This window comes from Peromyscus eremicus, chromosome 3 (genome assembly GCF_949786415.1).
Source record: "Peromyscus eremicus chromosome 3, PerEre_H2_v1, whole genome shotgun sequence".
Lineage (NCBI taxonomy): Eukaryota > Metazoa > Chordata > Mammalia > Rodentia > Cricetidae > Peromyscus > Peromyscus eremicus.
In genome coordinates this window covers 109780607-109805078 of record NC_081418.1, presented here as the reverse complement: position 1 = coordinate 109805078, position 24472 = coordinate 109780607, and positions in this window count along the sequence as shown.

The window sequence follows — 24472 nt, the reverse complement described above, 5'->3', positions numbered from 1 at the left end:
AACTCTGTTCCCAGCAGGTTCTGGGGACAAAGGCCTTGGGACATTTTTTTTTTTTTTCAAATGGGGGTGGGGGGTGCTAGCGGCGCCAGTGAGTAGAGAAGGCCAGGGATGCTGCTGGCTGTAATGCAATACAGGCAACAGCCTCACAGAGACGATAGGGCTCCAAGAACTCTACTGTAAAGAAAGCACATGTGAAAACTTGTCTGGGCTGAGGTGGCTCAGCTGCTCAAGCGATTGCCACACCAGAGGGAAAACCGGGTTTCCATCCTCAGCACTCACATAAATACCAAGGGGCAGTGATAGAGGGTCTCTAAAGCAAGCTCTCCAGACTAGCTGAATAGGTGAGCCCTGGATTCAGTGAGAAGCTGATGAGATGAAATAGGCAGAGAGTGATCGAGACAGACTCCCCAGGGCCAAGGCTTACACATGCATGCATACATGTGCACTCATGCCCACATATAACGTGTGCCTCCACAGTGTGAGCACTCATACACACAATGCCTACCATGCAGAGACATAAGTGAAGGAGGAGAAAGAAAAAAGGGGAGGGGAGGGGAAGGGGAGGTGTCTCCCACACAGAACACAAAGTCCTTCCAAGTCTTTAGAAACATTAAATTATTAACCCGACGTTTTAACGAGTTTATGGACAGCTTTTTGGTCCGTGGGACACAGTGTGTGAATGAACTTGAGTCGATCACACGTGCCACAATATGTGGGTCAGTGTGTCAGCAATTAAAGGTAAAGAGGGAATAGGTCACTAAACTGAGCCATACAGTGGACCATGACACACTAGTGAGCCATGACTATAATCCTCTCTGGATAGTCAGAACAAATACTGAATGAAAAAAAGAAAAGGCACACAGAATGCTGTCATGTGATTCCAACAACTGAAAGTTCAAGGCACTGTCTAGAATTGGATCCATTGACAGTAAACTATAATAATAATAATAATAATAATAATAATAATAATAATAATAATAATAGAGTGGTCAGGACAGTATTCAGCAGGGCAGTTATCTCAGTGGGGAGTGTGTTCTACATTTAAGAAGGCTGGCATGCTCACAAGTATTTGTTTCATTATTCTTTAGTAAACTGATGGGTTTTGATGCTTTTCTAAATGTAAGGTATATTTAATAATAAGACCGGTGTGATGGTTCACATCTATAACCTCCTTGGCTGAAGCAAGAGGATTGCCATGAGTTCAAGGTAGCCTTAAATAGTAAATTCCAGGTCATCTTGGACTACAGTGTGACCCCATGGGAGGAAGAAAGGAAGAAAGGAAGAGGGAGGGAGGGAGGGTAGGAGGGAGGGAGAGATAGAGGGAGGGAGGGAGGGAGGGAGGGAGGGAGGGAGGGAGGGAGGGAGGGAGGAGATATTTAAATCCAGAAAGGAGAGTAAGGATAAAGGGGAAATGGAAACAGCAAGTGTTGGTCACTAGAGATGTCAAAAAGGACAACAGTGATGTCTACAGCTACCTAAGGTACCACCACGTCAAACTATCTCCTCTCCCAAGGAGCAGCATTTATCACACCTCATCTGGCAACAGCCACAATGCACCTTCTGTTTCACCATTCCTCAGTTATTCTGACATGATTCAGCACTGACCTGGACTGCAGAACTGCCCTGCCTACGACTAGAGAACCCTTCCTAGGCAGGGGTTTGCTGTTCTCAGGCAATTAATGGCTTACGAATAAACAGTGAAAGAATTTCAAGTGTTTTATTTAGCCTGCCAATCAAGGGCCAACATACCTTCCCAGACTTAATGATTCCAATCAACATGGGCAGCTCACTCATGCTCTAAGTCTGGCTGTGCGTGCTCACTGAGGTCGCTCTACTGCCAGGAACACCCTTCATGGACTCACACTCCCTTTCTGGCCCAAGGTCTCCTCACTCTTCAACAAAGGAAGACAGATGTGTTAACCAGTGTGAGTGGGAAAGAGAGCAATGGCACACCTGGTTGATTGTGCAAATTCATCAAAGCCTTTTTGAAAATGGTTCTTGTTATCTACCCAAACGGGACAAGAGTAGAGTCATACAAAACTGCAGCACACCACAGAACTCATCGATACCAGAATCCACACTTGGTGATGCCACCATATCACGAATTACCATTACCACCTAAAAGAAGAGGTGAATTCACATACACACAGATGAACAAAATAATTGAGATGTGGCAGTACATAACGTATGATTCTATTTGCACAGTTAAGTAAAACTCAGGACAGCATTTATATGCAAGGTTAGAAGTCAGGGCAAGGCGCTGGTAGAGAGGTGGTTCAGTGGGCAAGGTGCCTACCACACAAACATGAGGCCCTGAGTTCAGATCTCCAGCACGCACACAAAAGCTAGGCATGGGCAATGTGCTCCTGTAACTGTGGCACCCAGGAGGCAGCGGGCAGAGACAAGTAGACAGGCCGGCCAAGTCAATGAGCTCTAGCTACAGCTCAATGAGCTGAGAGATCCTGCCTCAAGAAATAACACATAGAGCAACTAAGGAAGACACTTGACATTGTCCTCTGACCTCCACATACATCCACTCACATGCACATGAACCTGCGCACACATGCGTACACATCCACATGGACGTGTAGATACGACATATATGAAGAGGAAATCAGGAGAGGGTTGGTATTTAGAGTTAGGGGTAATGGAGGGTTCCAAAAGGGTGCTCATCTTTCTCCATTCACAGGCTGGGTGTTGGTAACCTGCTAAAAATGATCAGGAAGTGAATTTCAGATTTGCATACTTTCTATAAGATGTTATGGTTCAGGCTGGAGGATGGCTCAGTGGCTAAGGACAACTGCTGTTCTTGCAGAGGACCCAGGTTCAATTCCCAGAACTCACATGGCAGCTCTCAACTGTCCATAACTCCACTTTCAGAGGATTTATAACCTCTTCTGGCCTCTAGGGGCACACATGTAGTGCACAGACATACATGCAAGAAAACATGTATACCCATAAAATTTAAAGATCTAAAAATGTTTCAATAGGCTATAATAGTTCAAGTAACAGTCCTCTAAAAATTCTTTAAAATTAATCCACTCTTCAAGATCATTCCTTGGCAAACCTTCCTCACTTTCTTAATAACCTCCTAATACTAATCGATCTTTTTCTTCTCCAATGTCCCTTCAGGATCATTTGTGGACAAACTTTTCTTACTTTCTCAACAATAATCCCCTAATATTAACTGATGTGTATTCCCCCAATATCCCATCCCCATCAGAGAATTTATAGCCTAAAGTTACCTTATAGCTTCTTGGACTTATTTATCAAAGGACAGTGAGATGTCATGGACTTCCTGGATCAGAATTTGCAAAACATTACTGCAACTAGGCAGTAAATAATTATGGCATTTATATAAAATTTATAGAATTTAAATCATATGTATTATACTTTCAAAAGCATTTCTTTATGAGCACATTGAGTAGCTACCATCTTCCCCACTTTTATTAGTCAATTGTTACTTATAACCATTAAAATGTGCCTTTTCTTGGCATATGGTTCTATAAGGTTTGAAATGTATAGTCTGGTAACAGTCATTCCCACAGTCAAGATCTGAGAACACCACTCCTTTATGCTGACCCAGAGGAAGTTAAAACTCCCTGGAGTATTATCTCCCAGAAACGATTTGCTAGTTTACAGAGCCAAGGATGACCTTGAACTACTAATCCCCCTGCCTCCGATTCTGGAGCTGTGGAATTATGGGTGGGAAACTCCACACGTGGTTTAGGTAGTGCGGGGGTTAAACTCGGGGCTTTGCGCTACACAAGTGCTTTAACAACACCTCCAGCCCCAAATATATACAGCCTCTGGAGTCTGGGTTTTCCCCTTGGCAAATGGATTCGAGAGTTGGCCACAAGGGTACAGATATCAAGAGGCTGTTGCTTTTAATTGCTAATTAGATTTCCCTGGAACCATAACTGGTTGATCATTTACAAGGGAATGGGCATTCGGGATGGTTTCCAGTCTGGAGCAGTCGTAACGGAGCTATCCATTCTTGAAGACTAGGGGGAAAAGGAGTGTTTGCCAATTATTCAGCCAAAATGACAGCACTGATAAAAGAAATGATGGATGTACTCAGGAGGCAAGGTCAGATGGATCTCTGTGAGTTCAAGGCCAGCCTGGTCTACAAAGTGAGGTCCAGGATAGCTAGGGCTGTTACACAGAGAAACCCTGTCTGGGAAAGAGAGAGATGGGGTGTGGTGGAGGGGAGAGAGAGAAAGGAAGGAAGGAAGGGAGGGAGGGAGGGAGGGAGGGAGGGAGGAAGGAAGGAAGGAAGGAAGGAAGGAAGGAAGGAAGGAAGGAAGGAAGGAAGATCAAACTACAGGAAAAGTGCCCCTGACCAGGTATCAATAAACTTCAGCGTACAACGTATTCTGTTCAGAGACTATAAGCAACCTTTTCTGTGATGAGTGTACATCACTGAGGTGGAGTTCAGAAACACCCACCCAGACAGCTTCCAAAGGGCTCCTTTTTGCCAACATGGCCCTTTTGGCAGAAGTACCACAAACTTACAACCTGATTTATGTACGACTATTCATCACTACTGTGTCAGCAAGTGGCAATGCCCAGTGGCTGCTGACTTTTATCTGACCTAATATACACACACACACCTGTGAAAAGCAAAGAGGACTACCTGACACTTGGGGACTCTGAGAGCATGCCACAAAAAGGGCTACTTCAACAATTATGCATCACAGTGGCTACAGCTGCACTCTTTTCTGTTGATTTAAACATAAAAAGCATATGTCTGAATCCTAGGGGGCAGAGTGTATACAGAGCATAATAACAGTTCTATGAGATGGCATTTTGGGTGTCCTTCTGTTAAGCCTGGGTCATGGTAGGGCCAGGGTCATGGCCACAGGGAAAGAGAATGTCTGATAATGTCATTTCAGGGTTATAGCTGCCTGTACCTGTCACTTCATCAATAGTGACTCAAAGCCTTTAAGACTCAAGAATGACATGAAGACATTTTATGTCTGTGAAAGTCCAAAGGAATTTTGTGACAACTTCTTCCTCCAAGACCTTTCAAAGACACTTAATCAGAAGCAGTAGTAGTGAGTGTGGTTGCTTACAGAAAGTACACAATGAGCCTCCACGCTAAGTATGTCCATGCATGCCTTATTTTAATCTTCAATAACGATGCTTTAACTTTTATATCACTGTGATGTCCTTTTTTCAATGAAGAGAATGTAGCTTTGAGAGATTACTAGTGAAACAGGAAGTCAACCCAAGGACAGTTGAACCCACATCCTCTGTTCTTTAAGTCACAGGCTATAAGTAAATATATCATCTATCCAGACACTTAAAACTACATCCTTATTAAATCCATCTACAGAAAGAACTATGAAGAAGACATGTTCCTTGCCTGTGGGTACTCATTTGTAAGAGAGCTATCAACAACAGTCTCTTCACCTCTTGGATCACTGTTCTGAGACTCCTAGAAAAACCTCACTTTCTGGAGAAAACTCAAGCACACGTAAGCAGGGTAAACTCACTGAATACTTTCAGTGGAGGTTGGTAATCCCTGGGTTACTTGAGTAGAGACAGTATACTGCCAGGAATTCAAAAGGTAGGGAAGTTTTGAAAACAGAGCTATCCGTGGAGGCTAAGATGGAAGGAACTAGGACCTTTGAAAAGCATTTCGGCAAGCGAGCCCCAGGCGAAGATACGAGAAGAAAGAGGAGCGAAGCAGAGAAATAGGTAACAGACTCAAACGTATCCGAGGCATGAGTTTGTGACCTGCGGAAGGGATGTGAGCAGGAGGTAACAGGGACTTCACATCCAAGCTCCTCCCCTCTCTCAGGAGCTGTATACCCAACGGGAAACTACTCAACCCCTTAGTTTCCTCATCTACAAAATGGAAATAAGAACAATCGCATTGACAGGCTGTGCCACGGCACAGGGAGTACTAACTATCTCATATACACTTGGAACAGACAAGTAAATGTCTGATACACTGTAGCCATTTTCATTAAAAACAACATCACTACCATCAGCCTCATAACTATAGACTGAGGCTGGCAGGGCCTCACCAAAACTATCACTTCCCTGCTACATCCAAAGGCACTTTGCCCGAAAAGTTCCCAGGTAAATGGAGACTACCAAATCTTCTCCTTGGAAACTCACACCTTACTGTTCATTCTCATCAGTACAAAAGCATGAAGTGAACGGTACAGAAAAGGAGGGAAAACTATGATAGTCTTTGGGGTATCTGTGTTAGGTTCTCTTAAAAACACCAGTATCTACTCTTTAATGGAAATGGATTTCACTACTAAAAACTAATGAGATTATGTCAGTGACATCACACCCATAAGCAGACTCGAGAACGTGATTTTTTTTAGAAGACTTTCCACATTCAATTACCAATGTGTGTCACCATCTGAGCATGCCATGGGAACCAAGAGAACAATGGCACAAATGTCTGTCCAATTTTTCTTTACCATTATGTTTTCATCAATAGTTTGTTTTCAGTTAACAATGTGATCAAAGGACTGATACAAAAGCTGGAATCCATTCGTGAGCGCTTGGAGAAACACATGGAGGATGTGCAGTGGAATAATGCTTTTGTACACTGATTTAATAAAATGCTGATTGGCCAGTAGCCAGGCAGGAAGTATAGGCAAGATAAGCAGACAAGGAGAATTGTGGGAAGAGGAAGGCTGAATCAGGAGACCCTAGCCTGCCATCCAGGGAGCAGCATGTAATGGCACACAGGTAAAGCCACAGGACACGTGGCAACATATAGATTAACAGAAATGGGCTGCGTTTAAGTGTAAGAGCTAGTCAGTAGTAAGCCTGAGCTAATAATGGCTGGGCAGTTTGAATTAATATAAGCCTCTGTGTGTTTACTTGGGTCAGGAAAAGTTCTGACTACAAGAATGATTTGCTTTGACTCTTCAGCCATGGTGACACACAGAACATTCATGAGACCCTTGCTCTTTCAAATGTTCCATGGCCAGCCAATATCTGCCAGAGCAGCACTGCCACAGAGCGAGCTAGGGAAAAAAGAAGTAATGAGAAGACTCAGCCATGTCATCTTCCCCAGAAAGTAAGCTGTATTTGACCTGCTTATCTCTTTCATCTACACAGACATGATCTACAAAAATCACCATGCCCCCTTGATTCAATGCACACACATGAAAGGGGAGTGCAAGGATTCCAAAAAGCCTCTGTAACCCAAGTGACTATTGTGCATCCACCAACCTTCCCCCTCTGCTCTAAAGCTGTGTTCCTGCAAAAGCAGGGAAGTTAATGAGCTCAACTCTGTCAACAATGAAAATAAGCAGAAAATCTGATTGTTCTAGGGCAAGGAGAGGAATCTGTTCCTGACACAGGGACAGAGAGAAGGAGTGGCCAGAGGATAAAACTGTTAGCATCCCTGGCTGAGGACGAGAAGGAATGGGCTGACAAGCTGAACACCATGTGGGGACTGGAATGGAATAATTATAAAATACCAGTGTCTTATCACAGCCAAAGCAAGGATTTCTCCGAAGAAGGCACTCCCAAATGTTTTTGTAGAAGCCCAGGTGAAGTCTCGAAGTCTCAAGACACGGAGCCAAAGCAGTCTTTGAGGTGCATTCAGAAAAAACAAAAAAGGACGCACTACAAAACAGACCTTCCTCTCCACCTGACACCAGTCACACGGGAGGTCCCCAAGGGCATACAGCAGGAAAGGAGGCTGCTAACCCCATCAAGACTCCATTTGCCCTGAGAATTCTTCTCACTCTTCAGTTGACGTAACCACAAATTTTCTTTGCTAAGACTAAGAACTGGAAGCACAATGGTTACAATTAAACGAGGCTCTGTCCTCACCAATCTGGACCTCAGTTTCCCTGTGCATAAAGAGATTAAAAACTAAGGAGTTAAGGCAAGGGATGTGTGACATATGCATCAGGAAGGCCTGGCCTTCATGCCCACTTAGGCATCTAGTCTTCCCTGGTTCTGAGGTGTCCTTAGAAGACTATTACAGAACGTATAGTAGTTTTCCAGGGTGGGCACAATGTCACTCTATAAAAGTGACCATACTCAAATCCTGGTTATTCTTCAGTATGTGTTAGGTTCTCACTCCGAGCTCACAAGTTCTGTGCTGGAAGCTGGGATAAACAAGTGGCAAACAACAGATGGAAAAGAATGATACAGTCTGCCTCAGTCTAGCTCCCACTGTTCTGGGGCATGCCCAAATAAGCGGGCGAACCTGGAGGATGCACACCCAACCCTAGCACCCTAGTGGAGACCCTCAGGGCCCTTTCTTGGATGACAAGTCACTGTTGTTATTAGTAGGTGTTGCTAAGTATAAAAACTGTGCAAATATCACCAAAGAAAAGGACCTTGTGGGTAGGTCAGTGGCACAATAGATAATGGCCCTGACTATGGATCAAAAGAAAAGGCTTCACCCACATTTGTGAGAACATAGCTTAGTGAACTCTGCTGCAGAGAACCTTGCTATTCTTCTAAAACTCTCGATGCTCATTCTTTAATTGCACAAATATTTACTAACCACTTATGAAGGGCCAATGAACAAAGATGGAGCAGAGCAGAAACCAGCAAGAAAAATGTGGCCTTCAGGGGTGAAGTAAGTTCTCAGATGTGGTCCAGAGAGTCTAAGCCAATGCTGCCAGGTCGAAAAGCCAAGGCTATGTAGAAGCATGATTAAGTGTGGTATCGACACCAGAGGCCTTTCTCCTGATAGTCTCCATGGAGGCAGCGTGCAGAATAAAAGAGACATCTTGGGCCAGACCCATGATGCTTCCTCCTCCAAGGGAGGGTTTTACCCTTGCCTCTGTCCCTCTGGACCACAGTGCCCCTCCCTAGATGTCTGTACAGTTCTCTACTGTTAATTCAGAACTCTGATCAGAAGAAACTGGAACACTGAGGTCTAACCCATTAGCCTCGATCAGAAATCTCCTCTTGTTTTTGTTTGCTTGTTCGGCTGTTTGGTTTGGTTTTCACCCCATTCCTGACAGCCTGTGATCTCTGACACAGCACACATTCTAGTCCATTTTATTCACTGTTCTATCCCTAACACCAATGCAATCATTGGCAGGGCAGATCCTTAATAAAAAAAATTGCTTAATAAACAAACTCTGTAAGGACTGGAGAAGGCATGAGAGAGGGAAGGAAGGATGAAGGGGGGTGGGGAGGAAGCAGGGATGCAAGGCAGGAAGGAAAGCACACAATCACAATTGTGTGGACTTGCAAAATAAATGCACAAAAAATTGCCGACTCTTCAATGGTACTAGAATCAAGTATGCTCAAAAAGAGGTCACAGGAAAAACACTGAAATGCTTCAGAACTTACAAGGCAAAGTACAAATAAAATGGCGGGGAGAACAAAGTCAGTTTCCTATTTCTGCTTATTTCTACTCATTTCTTCTTAAAAGACTTGAAAGAACTTGATGAAAAGGAGTCTGTAATGTCCCAAGATAAAAGAACAAAGGCGGAAAGTAGTATGACTGAATGAACGAAAGATAATTCACGAGGAAGAAGGAATGATTTCCTGAGTAAGGACAGAGGCAAGCCGGAGTCGACATGCTTCCTGAGGTGAGTCCCAAATTGCTTTCTAAGCAAGAGGACTCATGAGTCCAGCCTCCTCTAGGATGAGGCAGGTGGAATCAGCTAAAACAACTGAGGACAGCCTATTCTATATTAGGGAAAGGGCATTACTTCTTCACTGGACCCCACAGTCACCATGGAGATGCGAGTTCAATGTGGCCAGATCTGGTGTTTGAATTAAATGCTGATCATTCAAATACACTGGTGGGAAACTTCATTCCCGGGTTGGCAAGTGATTTTTCTTTTGGGTCGTTTTTGTTTTCCAATGTGTGGGTCAGAGCAAAAAAGTCTGCGGCCATGAAGAGGAAGAGGACAGCATCAGTGGTATGACTAACTATATCCATGGAGGCAAAGGCCAAAGCTGTTCAGAAACACAGTCATTTGCGGTATTGAAGCCAGGGACACTTCTCCCAACAGTCATAAAGAGGTCGCTGTAAAACCCACAAGGCAGGCACCACACATAACCAGCATTATAAATCCCTGCCTTGTACTGATCTTCTTGTAATGGGGGTAGAGGCACAATGCTAAATAGAATTTAGATTAAATTACACAAGTGGTGGGCACGTAGGGAAGATATCTCTGGCGGATCTCATGATCAAAATCTCTGCTCATCTGGATGACTTCAGGCACAGATTGTGCAATAGATTTCCATTAAGTGATCGCTTTTGTTACTTATAAAATCCTCAGACTTTCCTTAAACGTTTCAAATGACACACTTTTCTCCCTTCTTTGTAATAAGGTATTCAGGAGGAACAGGGGAACCTCTTTCTTTCTTTGTTTTCTTAAATGAAATCTATTATTTACTTTTACATCCCGAATGAAGTTTCCCCTTCCTCCTCTTCTCCCATTCTCTCCCCCAATACCTCCCATCTGCCCCTCCCCCAGTCCACTCCTCCTCTGTTTCTGTTCAGAAAGGGGCAGGCCTTCCAGGGACATCAACAAAACATCCTGCTTATCAAAGTTGCCTAGGGCTAAGCTCCAGTCTTTGCATTAAGGCTGTGCAAGGCAACCCAGTATGAGAAGTAGGGTCCCAAAATGGGAACCTCTTTCTTTGAGATAACAATGCATAAACTTCAGGTTTTCATGGCAGCCTTTATAAGGACTGAGCTGCGCTATGATCAAGGTTAAACTTCCAGACAAGGACCTGGAGTGCATTATCTGATGGTGTTTCAAGTTCAAGGCCATTTGCTTGACTGGACAGCCCATCTGGTAACGGAACTGAACGTGGAAAGCTGCAGAGTTTGGCAGGTCTCCAGTTACAGGCCAAGGGAGAAAACAGGAGCAGGGCTGAATGTCTCCCTAAGAATGCTGCTGCTCTGTGTCTGCTCAGGTCATGAACTAAAGCATGGTGGAGTGGAGTACCACACAGGGATGCTTCATGCAAGCCTTGAAATAATGAGTAATGATGGGGAGGCTGGTTTCAAACCGGGCTCTTATCACAGCTAGAACAAGTACTGTTAAATTTCATCTCCCTCACATGCAGTCCGTTCTCTTCCAGTGTTGCTTGGGAAATGCATTGTTCCAGCACAAGTATCAAAGAACGGCAGAATAACCCAAGGAATGTGGGTCTGCCCACAAGAACCACTAGGTGACCACAGGACACTGCGCCCATCAGGCCATACAGAAAGCACAGATGCACAGTGTAAACACACACCAGCTGCCTCAGTTTACCACACATGGTATACACACCATGCCCAACTTCAGATAAGTTGACTTGTATGGCTCTGTAACAAATTACCTGAGGCCACACTCATAGACAACCTCTAGGTCATAGACAAGACCAAATGCCAAGTGTATTGTGTTTGGTGCATTGCTTAACTGATCAACAAGCACAAATATAGCAACTATTTTCATTAGCCTCCTATCTTCTCTTCCTTTTTGAAAGATTTTTAATATTATACTTCTAGTTTGATTTTAGCTGTACACCTTGCAAATATCTATGCATGATTTTGCACAGGATGGTGACTTTTTAAAAAATATGTGTATGGGGCTATGGGGCTCTGGTGACTTACCAGTTAGGAGCCCATATTACTCTTGCAGAGAAAGGACCCACACATGAGGATGTTCACGGTTGCCAGTAACTACAGAACTAGGGGATCCGACAAACTCTCTGGCCTCCATGACTACTGGCACGCAAACACGTAAACTCGCATGGGTACAAACACACACATAAGATCAAAAATAATTTTTTCAAGTGTATTGTGCTAGAGCATAACTGACTGAACTAGTAATCCATACAAAGTATTATTTTTAATATGAATTTTGCTAGAAGGCAAGCTCAACCAAAAGATACGAAATACAAGCAGGCACTAGTTCAAGTTTTTGTGAATTCATTAACTCAGTTTAAGAAAGAACATGTTAAATACGCTTATGAGTAAGTCTGCTCTGTGTCACAGAAGCACCATCCTCCAAAACGTGTGTTTGCTCACTGTAGGAAATGAAGCAAACAAAATATGAAAAGAAAAAATTGACCTGGGTTATCATCCCCACATGCAAACACTCCCAGCTCTCACTCTGTCTCTTTTCTGTGTGCCCTGTTATGGGCACTGTCTGTCCCTTTTCTGTGTGCCCTGTTATGGGCACTGTGTCTCCAATGGTCTCTGATGGTGGCTTAGACTATGTATTCTATTTCTCTTAACTCAGTTTTACGACCAAACTGCTACTTCTGAGTTTAGTATGCTTCCTGAGATGAGAGCGCAGTGTTACCCAGAGGAGCCACCCTCTGGATATTAACTGAGCACATGTTATCTGCTCAGTGTCAGACTCTGTGATGCAAACAAGAGTGTTCAGCGGAGTGGGCTTAACCAAGAGGATTTCTTAGTTTCCAGATTTGTTCTCGCGCTAACATTTTTTTTTACTCTTTAGATTAATTACTATTTTCATTCTAGTTCTAAGATTTGTTAAAAATACAAATTATATAAATAGCACATTCAGAAAAGAAAATGGACTCGTATTATTAAGCTTCTGCGAATTACAGCGTTAACAACTGCCTCCTGCCCTTTTGTCTGTGGCTGTCTAAAACACTGTACCCCCAAAATTAGCTACATACAACAAAGCGGCATCGGAATATTTTTAAGTAGTAAATACACACATTAAAATGTCAGGATGACTAACTACTATTTTCCTTCCTTTTTTCTTCTTTCAGCATGGTTATTTTGAGTGTGTGTGTGTGTGTGTGTGTGTGTGTGTGTGTGTGTGTATACTTAAGAGTTTAATAAATTATGTGGAAAGATATATAGCTATGGACATATATACAGCTATTAACACATATATGTATTTGTATGATTACATATAATATAGGAGTGTTATATTTAAGCCTGATTCTCCTTCTTCTGAGTAAGTTAAATTTCCTAAAGATGACACACAACTCAGCATTAAAAGCTGTGTGGGGTTTTCCATGTATCATTTTTAGATAAGGCACTAAGAACTAATTAGAAATAAAGGCTGTAAGATGAAGTTAAAAAAAAAAAGCCTGGAAAGGCTGGAAATGTAGCATAATTGCCAGAGTGCTGGTGTAGCATACACAAAGCCTTGGGTTTGATTTCCGACGTCCATAAACTGTGCGGTAGTACAAGACTGTAATTCCAGCATTAAAGAGGCAGAGGTAAGAGAACCAGAAGTCAGAGGTTCAAGAGCACCCTCATTTACATAGTAAATTGGAGGCCACCTTGGGCTATAGGAGACCTTGCTCCAAAAATAAAAATAATAAAAATAGAGTTGGCAACCCATTTATATATTTTCCAGCTCTGAAATTATACTTGATTTCTCTCCTATTTAAGAGTATGCTGTTCAGTCAGTCACTGTTGTGGTCTAAGAATGAGGAAGGAAGAACACTGGGAAATTACAGTTACATCCTTGTGCCTTCAAGCATTACCTCCACATTTGAGGTTACGCTTTCTCTCAGTGAAGACAATGCCTCATTATCCCAACAATATCCGCCTGGGAGTATGGCCTTCTGTCAAGACTCTTGCCTCTCTCAAAGCATCTCTGTGTATGACAGGATGGATGCAGTATTCAGATGAACCCAGCCAGTAACTCTTGCAGACATCCCAGGACTCCCCCTTAGGCCCACAGCAACTTTTTTAAAGTGGCTGTGTTCACCTTACTTACAGTCAAGGACAGGGAAGGCAGGACCATCTTCTCAAGGACACGTAGTGGCAATATCCAGGGGTGATCTAAAGCCACCCTGAGTACTGCAAATGTCTCTTTCCATGCTCTGCTCCATTGTATGCTTTGATGTCAGCATGAGAGAGCACCTCAGTTATACATCTGTGTCTCTGTAAACACCTAAGAACTACTGATACCCCAGAGAGTCAAGAGGCACGACTTCCCACAGCCCTTGGCTCAGGGCCCCTGTGGCCAGAGGATGCAAATGTGTTCATGTGAGACCCTCAGCACTAGAAAGTCAGGGCTTTACTTTGTAAGAACCCTCGTGTAAATATTTTCATTTGTTAAAATAGCAATGAAGTTCCCTTACATTTCTTTTACCTATCAATCTTTATGGAAACAACTTTGCATTTACAGGCTCATGCTCCCTTTGGAGATACTGAATATTAGTCAATGGGAATCCAGGTGAAGTCCCAGATGAGCTTCCATTCAGATGTCACTATCATTTGCATAAGCCATTGGATACAGCCATGTTTTGGGTCCCTAGTGACCTCCTTGAGCTGGAGAAGAAGTAGGGAGGGAGAACATTCAGCCATGGCTAAGGATGAAACTAGGCTCCTCTATTGAGAAAGTAGCTCAGAATCCATTACTCAGTAGAGTGTCAAAAAGATACAAGAAGATAAAATCCTTGGCTGCACTAGACAGCGGAAAGGGGGAAGGAAAAAAAAGCCACAAAATGAAAACTGCCTTTCAAACATGGTTATAGTTAAACTTAAAAAAAAATCATCACATGATTTTGTCTCTAGCACTGTAATGAAAAGGAGCATTGACATCCAGTGGGAAAGCAGCATTTTAGGATCTAAGCAGTAATTACTACAAAGCTCATTTGTAACAGCGTGGCCAATCCTCACTTTGTCTGACCCCAACAGCCAACATTCTCTGAAGTCAGAACCAAAGGACTTAAGGTCATGTTTAAAGTTTTTATAAGTTCAGAAAAAAAAAAAAACTGACTTCACTTTGACTGGTGTATGACATTTTTCCAGTCTGAAAGAAAAGTTGGAACCATTGCTACATGTCACAAAGCACCAGTGATCACCACTCAGCAAACCAAACCCTGGCTAAGCTCATAAACAAGCTCGAGCAGTGTGCCACAATAACTAGACTCTGCCTCATAAAGAACTGGAGACTGCAGTTGAGCCCTACCAATCTCCACACACCAGCTCCACGCTCACATGCGAGTTCAGAAAGTCCCCTTGCAAGTCTTTTCAACCCTGGGACATCAGATACTGAAAATGAACAGGAGATGAAGCCAGGAAGCAGAAACTCCAGGATATGCTGGAGTCCAGTAAATGCCCTTCTCACTTAAGAAATCGGTGACTTATGTAACCCACGCAAAAGGCGGCTGCCCAGCCCTTCTCTGCCACTCACCCATAAGCCCTGAAAAAGCAAAATCAGACTTACCCTGAGGAGCCATCTCATAGGCTGACACAGAAGAGCCTGTTGACAAGCTACCTAACTTCACTGGGCTTAATCTTCCCATCCACCTACTAACCCCTGCGACTGCCTGTGCATCTGGCTTTTGTAAAAGAACTTCTGCAAATGTATGGTGGATGAGTAATCGTTGCGACTTCATAAAATATGCCAAACCCGTCACTAGTATGAGCACATTTACTCACCACATTTTTATGTGCTTTTATTTATTTTCTTTAGTGAAATTAGTGTTTTTTGCTGATGTCAATTCCCTGCCCTTATCCAAGAGGCAGGAGGCTGCCTGCTTTATGTATCACTTTTTCTGGGTCTCTGTCAGCAGGCAGCAATGTTGAGCTAACTTATGAAGACATGGCCTGGCAGACAAATCAGCTTTGACAATTTATACTTCTATTATTTGTCTAAGCCCTGTGAAATATCCATTCAACCTTATTCTCTCTTCTTGAATTAAAAAAGTTAATATTCTTTGATTCTAATAATTATTAGAAATATTGAGGCTTAAATCAATTCCTCATTGTCTCTCTACCTGATCCTTGCATTAAAAATTGAGCAACTAAGCACTGTATCCTTCTAGAACTTTCTATGTACATATATCCTGCAGGCACGCTCGCGCATGCACACACACACACACGCACACGCACACATGAGCAAGCGTGTGCACACAAACATACATATATAAACATAGTCATATACTTCAAAAACACTAAAACCTTGGAGATTGATAAGTGTTGAACATGAGAATATTCCAAATTTTATTAGGGTAACAGAGACCACATATAGTAGTTTATCCTCATTGAGATCAAAGCAATATTTGTAATCAAGCACATTAATATTTCGGCTGGGAAACATGAATATTCAACTAAGTGGTATAATAATGAATATAAATAACCTTCTGTCATCTCAGGGAATTCTGTTAAATGAGACATCAGAAAAAAATTGATACCCTTCAACACTCAGAGAGACTTTTCGATTTCAGAACTGTGGATGAGGAATTTCTGACCTATAGTGTTGCTCAGTTAACTAAGCAAGTTTTGAATACGTTAGCTGTTTTGATCACATACATTCAGAAAGGGAAATTTTGACATATATTCAGACATAATTAAAGCCACTACTGCACCGCACCACACAGAGAGCTGAGGGCTTTATTTGTAAATATATCACATACTTCCTGGGAGTACCAGCTTGGCCACATACAAATACACACACACACACACACACATACACACACACACACACACACACTCAAAGAAAACACCACTCTAGTTTTCTAACAAATTCAAAACAACGGCTTGTTCAAGAAAACATCACAAGGAACAGTGCTACCATAGTTTTATGTTGGTACCATGTGGACACATTATCTTTCAGGCTCCTCAGCATCTTTTAAAACACTTCCTAGAGTAAAACAAACAAAAAAAACCCTTTTTTTTTGAGTTTGGAAGGAGACAGAGATGGTTTTTGCATTAGAAGCCAAAGGTTTCTATCCCCTGACCCCTCTGCATGTAGGATGCAGACAGGTAAGCTCAGCCAATCAGGTAAGTCAGAACCAGCATGTGGGCATGTTCACTGATGGGGGAAGGAGAGAATGTAGCTGGAAAGCTGTGGGGCCAGGACTGGCTGTGTGGTACTGTGTGAGGGGGCACTAGGAGGACATCAATGACGGAAGTGGCAGTCTAAGAACATCAGTATCCCCATGGGCTCAGGACTACCACGTTGTTGCCATGCTCCTCACTGCCCATCCTCACCTGATTCTTGGGCCTCTTGTAAACTCTCTCTGGGCTTCCCGAGAGTCCAGCTTAAGACACAGCCAAGAAATCTGATGGCCACAGGAGTCAAGTTCTCTTAATGAAGTGAGGCAGAGTGATGCAGTACATAGATCTGAACATGACCTGAAAGCCAAGGACTTCCGCCTCCAAACACGGACTCCCATCCCCATGTTGCACTAACTGACTCTGGGCCCACGGACAGGCTTATTATATTGTCTGCACATCTCATAGCTATAAAATAACTGCTCAGGATAAAGAAATACATTCCTTCGTGTATTCACTCTTCACTCATTCAAACACATCCTGAGTGTCTGTGATCAGACACTGTAGCAAATCCCAGTTGACAGAGCTGGTAGGTTTAGCAAAGGACACCACCAGGTGTCCGGTTAAATCTGAGATTCAGAAAAATCAAGCAAGTTCTCACTGCAAGCTCGCCCTCTGTTTGATACTTTGTTTAAAGTCCCCTGTTCAGGTTATATTTATACTAAAATGCTATTTGTTTTCATCTATAGTGCAGATTTTACTAGCATCAAGAATCTTCCTACTGAGTGGCCCCTGAGAAACAGAGATGCCTGAGTGGCTATCACAGACCTTTGCTTGGTGTCATAGACAACATCTATACAGGAAGCAAATCAGCCAACAGCTACCCAGTATAAACAGGAAGAGGGCTATGAGGCCACTGAAGTGGGTGAGAAGATAAAGAAAACGTGCCCTGGAGGATAGAATAGCCAAGGACAGGCCTGTCCAAGAATTCACTCTAAAGGAAAGACCAGACTAAAGAAAATGAAACAGCCCACAAAAACGGGAACCATCTTCACCAAGCTTCCTGCACAGTAGACACTTGATAAACAGTTGTCTACTCTTTCGCAGGATCAGATTGCTTGACGCTGAATAAGAAGGGTCTCTGCCTTGCCCCAGCCCAGCCCTATCCTGGAGACGGAAAAATACAATAAGCAGGGACGTAAACATGTCACCAACGGTTTCCTCTTCTGAAAGCCTGGTAGCCACCATGTGTCTATGACCTCAGGAGAGATGGAGCCAGGACTGCCCAAGCCCAGCTCCACAGACGTCATGAAAGAGAATGGGGTGACAGGTACTGTATTCACTTACTAAGTTTTTGAGCAATAATAAACATAGGCAAGAGCAAGGACCAAGCAGAACCCCAGATCATCACTGCTAATGAAATGTAAATTTAGACACTGGAGCTGAGGAACTGGCTGGACCCTGGGACTCTGGGCGTACATACATACTTACACTACTCCTGTGAGCCCTCCTCCACCCAACTCTGGCTGAGTCTCCTACATATCCTCCTTTCCCTGCTCCCTCTGGGATGCCAGTTACATCCTCAACCTCCAGATTAACCTCTAAAGCTCACCTTTCACCATGTCTGTCTGCCATCCCTCCATGGACAAACAGTAAATACTTGCTGACTGAGCAATTGTCAGGTTCAAGTGGAGCGGCCTTGACTAACCTGCTCCAGAGGGGTAAATGAGGGAGGGCAAGTAACTTAGAAATCTCAACATGTGTAAGGCAGCTCCCTAAAATGCCCTCATGAAAATGAAATCAGAGGCAGAAAACCAGGTTGTTGTAGAATACATGTGTGTAAATACATCTTGAGGATCCAGGTAAGTTACTTAATGAGAGACACTCACACAGAAAGTTACCCCTGAAAAAAAAAAGAAAAAGAAAAGTCCGCCCTCACAACCACCATCATAGCACACAACCACAGACAGGCTCTAGATCTGACAGAACTTCCTTTGCGTGACAAGGAGAGAAAAACCAGTCACTCCCAGCATAGGGAAGGGAGAGAAAGAAAGAAGAGAAAAGGAAAGCCAAGCCACCTCTTGGGTGTCTGAAATTGTCTGCTGGTGTCCTCCTTTCTGCTGACGGTCTGGGAGCAAGCGCATCATTATTGAAGGTAATAATGGAGGCATGCAACTGTTGACAGCCGTCATTTACTCTCACCAACCCCGTGCCAAGCATCGTGGCAAACTGCCAGGCATCATGCTGACCTGTACCTTGAGTGATCTCCATGGGCATCACCGCAGCCAATATTTACAGCAAGCACCGTGCTGGCCACTTTATATGCATCACCTCGTTTCACCCTACAGCAATTCTGCAGCGCTCAACAGCATGATTCCACCGTACGGAAGAGGGAAGGGAAGTGTGGGGAGAGGAAGGCTAACTTGCCATTCCTTTTAAGTTCTGGGATAAGACCAAATGGAGGGACAAATATAAGAGGATGCCACGTGGGATGATTTGAAGCCTGGAAAGATAAGGAAAGAGATATTTCCAAAGTTATGGCAACACCATGCCTTCCTATACTACCTGTTTATATAAGGCAGTGTTCCCAGCATGGTGATCATAAAATCAAAATATAAGCTAACTCTAAAAAAAACACTAAAGATGTCCTGTGACCTCTAGTGTCACAGATTCAGCCAAGTTTTAATTCTTTATATAAAAATATATAGCCAAATCCACTTACTAGTATATGAATTAAGTCTTGAATAAAAACAAAATTATATGCATACCAAAAACCATTTAGAATAAACTTCTTTATGATTTATTATCAGTAAATGTTTGCTTTTCAAATGCATTTTATATGCCTGTATCAAGTAAAATTTTTCATGAAAAAAGAAAATGTAGATAGAGAAAGCTTGAGTAGTTCTTGTCTAGGACCTAGGTAGATCTAAATACCACTGCAAACAAAATAACTGTGCTAAAAATAAAAGGACAGGGACTTTGAAACCCTGCTGGGACATGAGGCACAATCTTCTGTATTTATAACCCATGTCAAGGTGGCTTTAAAATGTATACCACATTCCCATTACAGTAATAATGACTCCTCCCCAACACACACACACACACACACACACACACACACACACACGCTTCCCAACTTGTCTCTAGCAATTGGTTTCCAATTCACAATCGAAGATGAATACTTTTGCCCATTATAATAACTGAATTCTCAGAAGCATCGGATGAAAAGCAGAACAGATCAAATAAATATGCAGGCCTGAATTCCTATCACCAGACTGAAGAGACTCGAGCGATACTTTCCATTTGCTGTACATGTTGTTGACCATATCTTTTGTAGATCTGGTTTATAAACCAGTCCAGTGTAGTCTGAGGGTACTTTGAGAAGACACACTTAGAACACACATGTGTACACACACACACACACACACACACACACACACACACCCCACTTGAGTCCATCCTTTAATTCACAGCCAATGTTTTCTTCTCCAGCAAATAATGAAACAATTAGCTCTCTGACGCCTGCTAATTCCTACCCCAGGCTTATATGAACCACCAAGGAATAAAATTAACAAGTCCATGATGCTTGTGATGTCAGATCTAAAGGTGAGTTAACATTTGACTAGGTTTCAGACCAAAATCAGCCAGGTTTTAAACACAGAAATCAAGTCAGATTATTGTTCATTTCATAACAGGTTTTACATTGAGGAGAATAATTCCCACTGGATTCATCTCATGTCCAGTAATTTTTAAATTCATCTATTTAGGACATGGTCTCTTTATGACTATAGTCTGCCTTTCTGTGTCTGAAGCAGTACAGAAGCATATTTGTCATGTAAACTAGTATGGTAAAGTTTTGAAAAGCTGCTGAGCTTGTGTAGACTTTGGCCACAGATGCTTTTCTTCATCAGTTCCAGGTTAGTTAGCATCATCTACTTGAAGCTACCTCCCACAACTGACACAAACTTTAATTAGACAGAACCTATAGGCCAAACTGTCATATTTCTCTTCTGGGGTGAAAGTAAGTTGTCCTTTTTATCATTAAAATAGCTGCAGATTAATGAAGGATGCTAGCTAATCTTCTTAAATTATTCATCTTAAAATACAACCTTTGAAACTATACACACATAATCCTGCAATCTCTCGTCAAAGCTCCTTAAGCCAAGGAGAGTTAATGATTTTCCCAAAGCCCAAGCAATGTGCATTCCAGAGCAGAGCAAGCTGCACATAGCATCAGCTCCGATTAGCCTGGTGCTGGGGCCTTAAGTCATAGCTTGAGGCCAGCTGCACACAAAGGCATCGATGGTCTTAAGTAGAAATCTCACATGCATTTCCCAGCAACAGAATCCAATACCACCACCTTGAAGCTTCCCAGAGCTTCCATCCTGTGGAATCCTTGGGTGTTACATGCTGCCCATCACAGATGCCAAGGCATTTTTTTTTTTTTTTTTTTTTTTTGGTTTTTCAAGACAGGGTTTCTCTGTGTAGTTTTGGTTCCTGTCCTGGATCTTGCTCTGTAGACCAGGCTGGCCTCGAACTCACAGAGATCTGCCTGGCTCTGCCTCCCGAGTGCTGGGATTAAAGGCGTGCGCCACCGTCGCCCAGCGCCCAGGCATGTTTTAAAGACAAACAAGAGGTTTTCGGGGGCCTGGGCCCCTAGCTTACAAACTTGGTTTTCTGTGTATTTGGTATATTGTCTGATTACTGGTTTGGCATGACAGCAGATATAAAGGTCGAAAAAGAGAAGAGGCAGAGGGAAGAAAGAAGGGAGGGGAGGGAAGGGGAGGGGAGGAGACAGGGGAGAGGAGGAGAGAGGAGAGGAGAGGAGAGAAGAGGAGGGGAGGGGAAGGGAAGGGGAGAGGAGAGGAGAGGTTGCTAATAAGCATATACAAGAAGGAAGGAGGCACCTAGGGCAGGGGTGTCTGACCTTGTGACACAGCAATATGATCCCTGACATCTACAGACATAGTAGGCAACATTCATTCCTGAGAAGCACATTGCCAAGGGGCTGCAGGTTGGTCACCCCTGATCTAGGGACAAGTAATCAATGAACAGAACTGAGAGTTCATTGATCAGATCAATTAATCAGATATTTGCAAAATATTTGCCATATTTAAGAACTATGCATTTTTCTCTACATATATTAGACTTCAGCAAGATATTATGTCAAAAATGATCTATCTATTCAAACCATTTCCAACCTAACGCTTTCACATATCTAGACTAGATATTTACTTTTAAGCTGTTTGTTAAATAAATGGTTTCGTTATGACCCTTCACACATACATACCATTGTGTTTTGCTCATGTTACCCTTCCACTCTTCCATATCCCTGTCCTCCGTTGGTCCCTTTCCTTTCCCACAAATAGTCGCCCTTCTGTTCTCATGTCATATATCTTTTAATTATGGATTCTATATATAAACAAACACATTAAAGACATGTCTTTCTTTGCCCAACCCCTGAATATTTTTGTGTGCGTATGTGGTGGATATGCACTCACATAAGCATGCTCACATGTGTGTGGGTATACATGTATCCATATTTGTATGGAGGCCACAGGTCAATATGACGTGCCTTTCTCAATCATACATCAACTACCTCATATGTTGCAGCAGGGTCTAATTTGTGCACCGAGGTCAGTGATCAGGTAGTTTAGCTAGTCAGCTCGTCTTGGGGATCTCCTGTCTCCACCTGAGGTGAGCTCAGGATTACAGGGGGGCGCCACCACACAGGCTAACATTTGTGTGTGTGCTGGGTATCCAAACTGCTGTCCTCATGCTTTACTCAGGAAGTCATCCCCTCAGCCGCCAAGTATTCTTTAATAAAGTCCACAGTATATTGTTTCAAAATTTATAAATAGTAACTATAGGAGGATGAGGACAACTCAGATGGACTGAAGGAAATTTTTTCTCAGGGGGTACATACACATTGAGAGTGAGGCATCCAATTTCACCTGTGGCCATCTATCAACCTCAAACAAAAAGCATCAAACCAGACCATGTCAAAGCAGCCCCTTCTAGTGCTGTCTCTTTTATGCTGGGCGTGAGTGACACTTGCTCTGTCACGCTGCTGCAGGACTCACACGGAAAGAGGAACAGAAGGAGGCCCGCCTGCAGCCCTATCTCAAGATGCAAGGGGAGAAGCAGTCCACCCTTGATGGTCCATTTAATCACTCAGGATTATCAGTGCAGATAAACAGCTCTGCTGACAGTCCCCCCAAACCATCTGGGCCCCTCAGCAGCCTGGTCCACAGCCCCTGAAAGCTCCCAGCACAGGCAAGATGGTCAGTTTGTGATGTTTTACCCCAGGATGATCAGAAGCATCATTCTCGCCCTGCACAGCCAGAGACTTTCCTAAGCTTAAGTTATCAGCCAGATATAATAGCACATACATGCACCATTACATGCAGACTCCTTTGCACGAATCCACTAGAACCCCCTCTACTTCTTCTTATGCTACAGTTTGCATCTCAAATGTAAATCCAAAAAACCCACATCTTCAAAGGCTTGTTCTCTACAGTGGTGCCGGCTTAGGGTTTTATTGCTGTGCTGAAACACCATGACCAAAAAGCAAGTTGGGGAGGAAAGCGTTTATTTGACTTACACTTCAGCATTGCTGTTCATCACTGAAGGAAGTCAGGGAAAGAATTCAAAACAGGGCAGGATCCCAGAGTCGGGAGCTGATGCAGAGGCCATGGAGGGAAGCTGCTGCTCACTGGTTTGCTTCTCACGGTTCACTCAGCCTTCTTTCTTTTGTTTTGTTTTGTTTGTTTGTTTGTTTGTTTTTGAGACAGGGTTTCTCTGTTTAGCTTTGGAGCCTTTCCTGGAAACAGGGTTTCTCTGTTTAGCTTTGGAGCCTTTCCTGGAACTCTGTAGGCCAGGCTGGCCTTGAACTCACAGCAATCCGCCTGCCTCTGCCTCCGGAGTGCTGGGATTAAAGGTGCACACCACCAGTGCCTGGCTCAGCCTTCTTTCTTATAGAACCCAGAACCACCAGCCCAAAGATGACACCACTCACCATGGTGTCTTTTTACTCTCTTTTCTTCCTGGGCATGAAGGTGAGCACTCTGATCCACCATGCACTCTCACTGTGGTGTTCCAGCAGAAAGCCAATCAAGGGACCGATCACTCACAGATTTAAACCTCCCAAACTAGGAGCCAAATTAGCTTTTTCTTTCTAGAACTGATTTGTCATAGGTACATGTTGCAGCAAAGAAAAGCGGGCAGACACACAATGCAGGAACAGAACCGAAGTCTATCAGTGGACCATGGTGCGAAAGTCCAAGCCCGAGGGAAGATGCACATAGTAGCCTGAAATGGCAGGCTAACAGAAGACAGGATTGGCTACAGGAACAGATCAGCTGGGAAGTGACAAAGAGAGCCCTAAAGAATACAGGGAAGGCAGATAGAAGGGGCAGTCATTACCTGCTTCTGAACAAGGCTTCATGTTAAGGCTTTCCCCTCCTCAGCTGAGGTTTATTGCAGTGATGCTTTATCTGTGGATCTTATTAGAATCCATCCTCTAGGCTGCCAGGAAAAGCTGGTCATGGGAACTTGTCCCAACAAAGTTACCTGCTACATAACAGCCCAAGGAGTGATGTTAAGGGGAGCTGCTAACAAGCTTGGTGATGTGCACAGCAGGAACGGGAGGACTCTGATGATGAGAAGCCACCCACACCATGAGAGAGCTGGGAGATAAAGAAATCACAACCACTGCAGAAAACAAGCACGGGTGATCTTTCCAATGCTACCAGAGCCAAGCCATGGAGAAGCCAGGAGAGCTGCCTAAGTCAGTGA